The 9,856-nt window shown below is 42.5% G+C and overlaps 1 protein-coding gene across 1 annotated transcript in view; it reads right to left on the bottom strand.

Annotated features, from left to right (window-relative positions):
* LOC126929312 (putative cystatin-9-like protein CST9LP1) overlaps nt 1–9,856 on the bottom strand; it is a 419,803-nt gene that overhangs the window by 173,387 nt on the left and 236,560 nt on the right. The gene's annotated exons all lie outside the window — the stretch shown is intronic.

Below are 9,856 nucleotides of genomic sequence, written 5' to 3'. Positions count from 1 at the left end.
GGTCTTCCAAGCAGAAAAGACCTGCTGGCAGCGGATGCACCAGATTTTATAGTCCAGCTTGAGGAGGCAGTGTCTGATGTATGTAGGGCTCACAGATTGTTTCCATCAGGTGTGACATTTACATGGGGGTGGGGGCGGATGTGAAGGTTGGTTGCCCCACCCTTATGCAAGTGAACTCTCCCCTAGGCCTGCGCCATCTTGTCTGCTCCTTCCTGAACACGTGGCTGACAGAGAAGGGAAGATGGAGAGGCCATCTTGAACATATCTAGTCCCTAATTACTGCAGGGACTCAGCCATGCAAGCTCCCAGCTTGCTTGCCCATGTCTGCAGCTCGACTTTCCACACTGCTCTTTGTTAGAAAATGATTTGAAGCTGCTTTTCATTAAAAAGTAAAAGCCTTACCAAGGACTCCCACACCCTCACTATCTGCCTAAGTGATTTCCTCTCAACTCCTACATCGTTCCCAAAAATGTCTTTTCAATCAAGCTAGTATATGTACCATCAATCAATAATTGGAGGTTGACCACCTGGGAAAAGCTGGGGCTTGCACTGAAAATTGGGGCCTGATTCATATGCAGCAGATGGAATAGAGAAGCTGAAGTTCATGTGTAGGAGGGGTTTGTCTGTGAAGGAGCCTATATGTCCTTCTCAGAAAGAAAGTGGGACCTCACAGAACTTTTTCACGAAAGTTGTTCTTTGCCTGTTCTACCTACTGAACAGAACCATCAGTGAAGACTCCATAGAACACGAATATGATTATGGCCTAGGAAATTTTGAGTAGTTATTTTCATGTGTCAGACACCACAGGAAAATCTCAATGATGCTTCTACTGGGAATCTAATTTTGAAGGACACCATGTCACTTCCTGCTGGAATGAACTCATGGCCAACCATGAGCATCTCCAAGCCTGCAATTTGGAGCTAGTGAACATAGACCCATAGAATTTGAAAGACAGCTGTGAAAATGCTGCCTTGGCTTTAGAACTGCTGGTTTTGATATTTTTTTAAGGCACATGTTAGGGTGCAGGTTCTTCTACTTAATGACAACAAGAATATATTTTCAACATGCAAACAACCAGCTTTCTGTAGCAGGGACATCAAGATAACATTCCTGATGTTAAGATATTTATTATGAAAGAAGAGCAGGATCCCAGCCCTGCTTTCTTCATCTCAGGTGTAATGGGGCCCGTCAGCTGCTTTGTAGCCCCCATTCCAGGATGCAGGCTGCCCTTAACTCCTGGGTCTCCGTGATTACAGAAGCAGCAATAACTAGGTGCCTCTTATAAAACTGTTTCTTTTAACCTGGACACAGAGACAAAGGGCAAGAAAGGATCAATTAAAGCTACACAAAGTGTTTCTTTAGTTGTAACCAACTTTTCAGTAAGACGTTAGGAAACTTGGTGCCCATGAAATACGGTGGGGCTCTCTCTCAGCATACTGGGAAGCTTTGGAGGGCTTCAAATGGGAAAACAGTAGGACTTTTGGTTTTGAAAAAGTGTTCTTGCTGCTAGGTGAAGAATGAATATGATAGGGGCAAGGTCTCTAACACTACGTAGGAGTGGCTTTCAGGTCCCAGAATGAGAAGTATCTAGGGCTTTTATAAAATTTGAGGCTGCTTTATTAAGACAGAGCTGGAAGAAATGTTGCAGGGGTAAAAGAATGTATCAGAGTAATAGTATTCACAAGTTTTTTTTTTCTTTTCTTTTTCTTTTTATTTTTTTAAACGGAGTCTCGTTGTCGCCCAGGTTGGAGTGCAACACTGCAGTCTCGGCTCACTGCAACCTCTGCCTCCTAGGTTCAAGCGATCCTCCTGCCTCAGGCTCCAGAGTAGCTGGGATTACAGGCGCATGCCACCATACCCGGCTAATTTTTGTAATTTTAGTAGAGTCGGGGTTTCACTACGTTGGCCAGGCTGGTTTCAAACTCCTGACCTCGTGACCCACCCACCCACACCCAACCATGTGCTGAGATTACAGGCATAAGCCACCACGCCCGGCCATATTCATGATTTTCTTACCAAATCCTTTCTCCCTGTGAGTCAGGAGGCCCCTCTCTGGGGTTTATTCTCCAGAGATGGGAGAAGCTGGAGGTCAGTAGGGACAGAGTCATCACCAGAGTCATCAAGGAAAGGAGAGGGAGGAGGAGCTGTGCTGTTGACCAAATAAATGGAAAACTGTTTGATGTCATTCAACGCAGATAGGTTCCTGCAAGGCCACAGAGTGGATGTCTTCCCAGCTGGAGGAAGCAAGCCTGCCCCTGACACTTGCAGGGCTCCACGCCAGAACATAAATGGAGACCTTCATGCCACAGGCCAGAATTTAGAGATTATACATCAAAATCTCAAACTGCTAAATAGACTACATTCTAACCTTCTACTGCTGAAATGTCTTCATAACAACAAATTGGAAAAATATTTACAAGGCTTTGTGTGTGTGTGTGTGTGTGTGTGTGTGTGTGTATGTGTGTGTTGTTGTTGTTTTTCGCTTTTTCGAGACAGGGTTTCAACTCTGTTGCCCAGGTTGGAGTGCAGTGGTGCAATCATGGCTCACTGCAGCCTTGACCTTCTGGGCTCAATCAGTCCTCCTGCCTCAACCTCCCAAGTGGCTGGGAACACAGGTGTGCGTCACTATGCCTACCTAATGTTTTTACATTTTGGGGAGAGAGGGTCTTCTTATGTGGCTCAGGCTGTTCTTGAACTCCTAGCTCAAGCAGTCTTCCCACCTTGGCCTTCCAAAGTGCTGAGATTACAGGTGTGAGCCACTGTGAATAGCCTATGGGTTTTACACAACTAAAAGATGGCAATATTTCAAAAACGACTGAATTAAATTCAAATTCTGAGTATTCTGTTTATAGATTTTGTTTATAGTAGAGTATTTTATTTACATATGAGTAGAAACATTAAGATGCACATGTGATTCATACATTATTATATAGTCTATAAAATTTATGGTTCTTGTGTTCATTTCAGCAAAATCATGAATTGGTTGTTTTTAATATCATCATGTAATTCATATTCTAGCAATAACGTTATTTAGGTGATGAACATATTAAATGTATATATGGCAGATGGTATGAAAAAACATGTTAAATAAAATTGTGTTCAAAATGCTCAAAATGTGGATGCATTTTACCATAAATGTAAATCACAATAAATAAGAAGACATATTTTTTGCATTCAAAATTTATATTTCTTTTATAATACTTAACAATTATTAAAACCCAGTGGCAACAGAAGGCTAGATTGACATAAGTATCCATGTTTAACTTAATATAGATACAGATGGTTACATATGAAAATATATTCTTGGATTAGTGTACACACATCTATGGCCTTACTCTCTCAGCTGGGAGAGCCTGAAAATAATACTTTGCTAGCAATGAGCATACCTGGTACGCAGATCTTGGTTTTGTATGCCATTATCCAACAAAAGGAAGCATGGGTCCTTGGAGAAATGGCTGATTCTAAAACTGGGGCAGAAAATATTCAAAGTGGGCCTAAAATATTTTGTAATACCAGAAAGTAAGTGTGTTCTCAAAAACTAGACAAAACAGTTACAATAAAACCACACGCAATGATGGGATATCTCAAATGGACACAAACACCAAGCAAAGGAGATCCCAGTGTTAAGGCTGGGACAACTTCCACACCAAAATTAAGTAGTCTTGGGTTATTACTCAAGGTAAAAAATAAATATATAAATTCATATGTATATAAATAGATGATTGAATAAATTATTATTTGGGTATGAGGAGGCAAATCTCCCATGCAGAAGAATTCCAAATAAATTATGTAGTTAATCTACCCTAAAGGGAGGGAGCATAAACCTCTACTCCTTAACTGTGAGCTGTGTATGGTGATTTCCTTTCAAGGAGAACAACATAGAAAGGAGAAAAAGAATAGCTTTAAAGTAGAGAAACCTGACTAACCTGACCTCAGCCAGGTAATCAGGTTCAATATCAACAGTCACAAATCATGTTGAGAGTGTGATATGATGGGAAGGACAATTCTGAGGCCTTCCTCTTCAAAACCCATGATCCCTATCTAAGCATGTAAAAATCAGCCAAATTGCATTAGATGAGAAACCTACAATATACCTGACCAGTACACGTTACAATTACCAGGGTCATTACAAGGGAATTCTGAGAAACAGTCACAGTCTGGTCCAGCATATAAGAAGCCTGGAAGCCATCACTCCCATCCATGCAAGAAAAACACTGAACAAACTGAAAGTTAACAGCTCTTCTCAGATCCCTCAGACGACTGAGGTCACAGGGAAAACTGCTGCCCCACAACCATCAAATTGAAAAGTAGATACGGAGAATCACAACTTAACAGAGTAGAAGCCCAGGAGCAGAAAACTTTACAAGAACTGGTACTGAGGTGGGAAAATTTGAACTGTAATTGATAAATCTGGTCCACGCAGACAAACCTGAGAGTTAAACACTATGAGGTGCCCCGTCTTAGGAGCCCCCCACACTTTAGCAAGTATTGCCTGCAGGAGCTCTACCAGGTTTTCACAGTGGCAATGGGAGAAAAATTGCCTCGTGCTTGCAGCAGGGAGAGTGGAAAAGGAACCACTTTGAAATATGCCCAGAGCCTTCTGTTCTTGACAAGCCTGCCCCCAAGAGAAACAGTTTTACCTACTGGGATTTTATCAAAGCCCAAGTGACCTGGGAGGAGGGAAATATTTAAATTCTGGACCACTCTATCCTTCCTGTCTCATCTAAGGAGGGAAGGACTGAGAAGCACTTGTGAAGGTCACAGCTAGATGCACAGGGTCACCAAAAGACAGGCCTAATCATAGAGTGTCAGATGATTCTCCAAACCACACCACACCATGCCACGACATTAACAGGGCTCCTGTATGATAACGGGAAAATACAACTGAAAGACCCATGTGACTCAGACCTTATTTAAGAAGTATCTAGGGAAACCCAAGATGACAGAGGCGACAGAAACAAGAGCACCCAAGAAATTTTATCCTCAAACCCTTAGAGCTATAGTAACTGTAAACACAGTCTAACCCTTAGCTAAGTAAATATAAAATTTTACACTGAAGGCCTACTTGCCTCAGTCTCTATTATCCACTAAATTATGTCTGGCTTTCAACAATAAACTGAAAAGTCTATTACAAGACCAAAAACACAGTTTGAAGAGACAGAGTAAGCAACAGACCCCGATTCAGATATGGCACAGACGCTACCATGTATTGTCATGGCGAATTTCCTTATTCCAACCCAATGATTAGCGGTGAAACGGGTGAAGGAGGGGGGCTAAAGGGCCAGGTAGTTGTTATCCTTTCTGTAATTTATATTAATTTATCTTAGCTTCCAACCACTGTGGCCACATTAAACATGTATAATACATATGCCATACCTCCAAAGCGTAAATAATTGAAAAATCACTCTAAGTTATTAATGGGTGTTCTGCCCTTGTTGCTGCGTATAATTTTGCTAATTAATCACTTGCTAATTGATCATTTGGTAATCAAGATAGTGTATGAATAGACAAATAGATCAATGAAATAGAATACACAGCCCAGAAATAGACCCACATAAATATAGTCAACAGACTTTGACAAAGGGGCAAAGGCAATGTGATGGAGAAAAGTATCTCAACAAATGGTGTTTGAATGACTGGGCATAAACATGCAAAAAGTGAGTCAACACACAGGCCTTACACCCTTCGCAAAAATTAACTCAAGATGCATCACAGCCCTAAATGTAAAACACAAAATTTTAAAACCCCTAGAAGATAACATAGTAGAAAATCTAGATACCCTGATTATGGCAATGACTTTTTAGATATAACATAAAGGCACAATTTATAAAAGAAAAGTTGATAAGCTGGATGGCATTAAAATTAACTTCTGCTCTGGAAAAGATCATTTTAAGAGAATGAGAAAACTAGCTAAATCTGCTAAAGGACTGTTAATCAAAATGTACCAAGAATTCTCACAACTCAACAATAAGATGAACAGCCCAATTTTAAAAAAAAAGGAGCAAAAGACCTGAACATACAGTTCACCAAAGAAGATGAGCACATAGGAAGTAAACATATGAAAAGATGCTCAGCATCGTTTGTTGTTATGAAAATGCAAATTAAAACAAAAATCAGGTACCACTACACACTATTAGAGTGGCCAAAATAAATCCAAAACACTGACAACTCCAAATGCTGGTGAAGACATGGAGCAACAGGGTCTCACATTCATTGCCGGTGGGAACGCAGTTAGCTCAGCCACCTAGGAGGACTCCCTGGCAGTGTCTGACAAAGTTAGACACACTCTCGCCCTATGATCCAGCAATCTTGGTGTTTATTCAAGTGAGTTAGAAACATGTCCACACGAAACCTGCACACAGATGTTTATAGAAGCTTTACTTACGTTTGCAAAATTTGGAAGTTACTAAAATATTCCTTAGCAGGTGAATGGATAAACAAACTGGGGTACTTCCAGACAATGAAATATTATTCAGTAAAACTCAAAAAACAAATGAGTCAACCAGCCTTGAAAAGACATGAAGGAGACTTAAATGCATATTAGTAATTAAAAGAAGCCCAGCAGAAAAGGCTACGTACTGCATCAGTACAATTATATGCTATTCTTGCAAAGGCAAAACTATGGCCACAGCACAAAGGCAAGTGGTTGCCAAGGCGTGCCGGGAGGGAAGGAAGAACGGGTGGAGCACTGGGGATTTGGAGGGCAGTGAAACGACTCTGGTGATGCTGTAATGATGGCTATGTGTCATTACACGTTTGCCGACATCCGTAGAATGTACACTGAAAACGAGCCGTAGTGTAAGCTGTGGACTGTGGGCGATGATTTAGTGCATCAATTGTAACACGCACACGCACACGCACGCTGGTGTGGAGACGGATCATGGGGAGCTGTGGGACACAGGGCAGGGGTCTGTGGGAATTCTCTGTACTTCATCCTCTAGAAACTTCTCTAAAATATGAAGTTTACTAAGTTTTTTTAAAGCATTTGCTCCTCTCTTGGTCGTTTGACCCACTTTGATATTTTTCTAGACTTTTCTGCATGTACGAATGATCTGGGATGCTTATAAAAAGTCAGATTTCTGAGTTTTGCATAGAACAATGGAATCTCCAGAGAAGAGACCTGAAAATCCACATCTTTCACAAACTCCCAAAGGCATTTCTTATCAGTTGGAAACTTTGGGAAATATTACTTTATTCTAAACATGAACTTCCCTAGACAAAAGGATTTTTCTTCATTTTAAAGTATTGGGTAATGAAAATATTTTCAAAGACATTCTCATTATCTTGACCTCCTGAAGGACAATCAGTGGACACACGTCTCCATGAAAACTGTGTTTCGGCGTAGGAGAATCACACCTCTCACCAACTTTCTGAGCACGTGGATAGAGGAGGCCCTCTTGCTGAATCTCAGGATCTGTTTGTCATCATCCACTCATGGCCGGGAGAGGAATGAGAGCACTGCACATCAGTGAGGGAAGGCAGGTGTGCTTCATTTGCCGTAGGGAAGAGACTGGCTGTGCCAGGCAGACCCCCACACCGACAGCATCATTAACTTTTCTCTGATGAGGAAGATGAGATCCCAGTGCTTTGGGAGGCCGAGGTGGGAGGATCAGTTGAGGTTAGGAGTTCGAGACCAGCCCAGGTGACTTAGGGAGACCTGTTTACAAAAAAAAAAAAAAAAAAAGAATAGCTGGGCAAGGTGGTGTTTCCCTGTAGTCCCAGCTACTTGGGGAGCTGAGGTAGGAGGATCACTTGAGCCCAGGAGTTTGAGGCTGCAGTGAGCTGTGATCGTGTCATCGTACTCCAGTCTGGGTTGACAGAACAACACCCTGTCTCTAAATAAATAATAGCAATAATAAATGAATACTTCAAATCTAATATAAACATGATTAGCATCCTTTTCTGTCTACTGTATCTCAGTGATTTGGAAGAAGAAACCTCAAGGACCACTTTTGTTTGTTCCTTAACAAAATAAAATCACAAAACAGTGGGCCTGAAATAGGATAGTGAACCCAGCTATCCTTTCAGGATCCAAACTTCCCCTTTGGATATTTGAGAAAAGGGGCCTTGAAGAGACAACATCCAATATTAGACAAGGAGGGGAAGGGGGCAGCTACTCCACTCAGAAGGAAGTTCAAAGAGGTCCTCACAGATGCTCGCCAGTATCTGGTGGAGAGAGCACCTGTGTGCAGAGCCGCCTTCTGACCGAGGTGAGCCTAGACCTGTCTCCACACCTGTGCCCTCACACACAGTTCACAGGGATAACCCCCAAAAATCTCCTCCTTTCCAGATTCCTTAAGGCCCTATTCTCAATTACTCAGCACTTCAGGGTCTCCTCTCTCTATGGACTGTGTAGCAAGGCGGGCTGGGCCACCACTTCTGTTTCCCGTTTGTATTGAACATCTGTGTAAAATCAAGGTACTCAGTAATGAGAGCATCTCCAGTGGAGGAAGATGTGAGATTCTAGAATCTCAGGGTTGCAGAGAACCATGGATCACTTCCACTCAAACCTCCACTTTTAACAAATAAGAAAACATACATTTATTAAGTGGGCCCAAAATCAAATCTCATGTGCAGTCAAGATTTCTTTGAGGAGAATCCTATGAGGAAGAAAGGTATGGGATATGTCTGATAAAATAAAAGCTAAATAAAAACTGGGAAGTGCTTCTCTGAGCAGTTGTCCAGTGCTAACTCCGTGCCGAGTATTTCTAAGTGTTTTACATATATTAACTCATTAGTACATAATTCTCCAAAGAGCTCCATGAAGTAGGAAATTTTATTATCTCTTCTTTACAGAGGTGGAAATTGAGGCACAGAGAAGGCGAACAATTTGCCCAAGATCACACAGCCAGGAAGTGACAAAACTGGGATGTGAATAAGGCTCCCAAATGAACCTGGGCTCCTAATCAGAAGCTGGAAGCTTTCAGCTGGAGCTTTAAAGGCACAAAGAATAGTAGGACTCAAGACAGAAGGGGAGAGGAAGGGGAGGGCACCCAATGCACCAGCACCAGCACCAGCATCATAGCTGCCACCCAGCAGGAGTGTTTGCTGTGTGTTATCCTTCCAGGCTGGTCAAGGTGCATCCAAAGAGCCAAGTTCAAACAAATGTGCTCATTTGTTTAACCCCCATTAATAGAGTGCTGGATGCTTTGATGAGAGAAAGACCAAAGAAAAAGGTACAATCTTGCTCTCCTGGGTCTGCGGGCCCAGTGGCAGAGAGCTATGCACCAGTTTCCACCTGAATCCGTGTGAAATGATGACTGCAGCCAGAGTGGGAAGGAAGCATATGCCAGGTGTTATTTCTCGCACAACTCCTATTTTGAAAGTAAAAAGACAGGTCAGGTTCCTGAAGACCGCTGCTGGAGCTGAGATCTGAAAAAGGAGGAAGAAAAGGTACAAACCAGGCAGTGGGGAGGGGACAAAAACCTTGCACTGGATAGGGAAAGCAGCTGGCCAGAGATGGCCAAGGTGAGAAGAGAAGGAATGGGGGCAAGATCAGATTTGCCTCTCGAATGGATCCTCCTGACTGCAGGGAGAAGAATGGACAGCCTCTCAAAGGCAAGAGGGCGGACAGAACGATATGGTGCAGGCCGGTTATGTCTGCTGGGAACGTGTGGCGGGTAGAATGCGGCCCTGACTCCAGGCTCTGCACATGGAACGCTGCGGACACCTGCATCTTCTAGGAGCCTTAATCTTACCAGATGTCTCCAAAGGCACCTGTGGTCATCGGGAGGAGTAATTATCGGCATAGAATAAAGGCCATGAGTGAGAGCTCTGGGCAGTTTTAACCCCAAACCACATTGTTCTTGATGACATTGTTCAGACTCTTTACAAATAATATACCAAGTCTTTCATT

The sequence above is a fragment of the Macaca thibetana genome, chromosome 10, assembly GCF_024542745.1.
Source record: "Macaca thibetana thibetana isolate TM-01 chromosome 10, ASM2454274v1, whole genome shotgun sequence".
NCBI classification, from domain to species: Eukaryota; Metazoa; Chordata; class Mammalia; order Primates; family Cercopithecidae; genus Macaca; species Macaca thibetana.
Note: the sequence above shows the minus strand (reverse complement) of the source record. Positions and strands in the feature narration are given on the sequence as shown.